This window comes from Mus caroli, unplaced genomic scaffold (assembly GCF_900094665.2).
Source record: "Mus caroli unplaced genomic scaffold, CAROLI_EIJ_v1.1 scaffold_15743_1, whole genome shotgun sequence".
NCBI lineage: Eukaryota > Metazoa > Chordata > Mammalia > Rodentia > Muridae > Mus > Mus caroli.
In genome coordinates this window covers 11,397-12,539 of record NW_018391281.1, presented here as the reverse complement: position 1 = coordinate 12,539, position 1,143 = coordinate 11,397, and the positions used below count along the sequence as shown (strand labels likewise).

The following is a 1,143-nucleotide window of genomic DNA, read 5'->3' as shown; positions in this document are numbered from 1 at the left end:
TGACGAGGCCCCACACCACTCCTGCCATCAATAATGGGCCTGTTCTCCACTGGCAGCCACCAGTGCCCTTCCTCCTTCCTGCATGAGCCTGTGTGATATCAGAAGAATCAGAATCAAATGCCTAAGTCTTTTCTCAGGAATGACATTCAAAGGATGTGGCTGAAAGAATAAGAGAAAAGGTTTCACTAGGCAAGCATTTACCACAAGTCTAGCACGGCTCTATGGGGCCTCTGTGTCTCAGCTCAAAGATGCTTAGTGTTAGGAAATTGTGAGGTTTGAAATAGCCAGTGCAGGCACATTGACAGCCATAAGAACTGACAGCTTGATGGCGTGAGTAGTACTTAGCTGACAGCCATTCTCACCATTAAACATCCCTCACATTGGAGCTGTTTTGTGCGGGTGCCAACAACCCCAGAATTCCTGGTCACTTCCAAGATGTCCTTGTGCTCATACCCTCATTAATGAACCGACCTATAGTACACTTAATTCACATTAAAAATTACTACAGGTGCCTCCTTAGCATAGTAGGCAGTGCGTCAGTCTCATAATCTGAAGGTCCTGAGTTTGAACCTCAGAGGGGTCAACCTCAGTTTTATTTATTTATTTATTTATTTATTCATTCATTTATTTATTTAGTGGTTTTTCAAGACAGCGTTTCTCTGTATAGCCCTGGCTGTCATGGAATTCACTTTGTAGACCAGGCTCGCCTCCTATTCAGAAATCCACCTGCCTCTGCCTCCCGAGTGCTGGGATTAAAGACGTGGGCCACCATGCCCTGCTTCAACCTCAGTTTTAAACACTAATACTTAAACCTTTAATTTTAGCCGAGCAGTGGTGGCACTTGGGGAGCAGAGGCAGGCAAATTTCTGAGTTCTAGGTCAGTCTGGTCTACAGAGTGATTTCCAGGACTGCCAGTGTAGGCCCCCAGATATGGGGACCACCACTCTAGTCCAGGGACAGGATGCACCCACAAACACAAGAATCCTTCTTGATGCAAGACGCAGGAGGCTTTATTGGCAGAGCTCTGGGCCGACAGGTACCTCACACAGGAGGCAGGGGAGTCGACCCTGGGGCTCAGAAGCTAGGGTTTTTTAAAGAAGCAAAGGGTTAGGGGAACGAGGAATTTTGACAAAGGTACGGGAT

General features: G+C 47.0%; 1 non-coding gene across 1 annotated transcript; it reads left to right on the top strand.

Annotated features, from left to right (window-relative positions):
* Positions 1-510: 510 nt before the first annotated feature.
* Trnam-cau lies at positions 511-583 on the top strand. The gene has a single exon. It is a non-coding gene; the product is annotated as a tRNA-Met (tRNA).
* Positions 584-1,143: the final 560 nt, after the last annotated feature.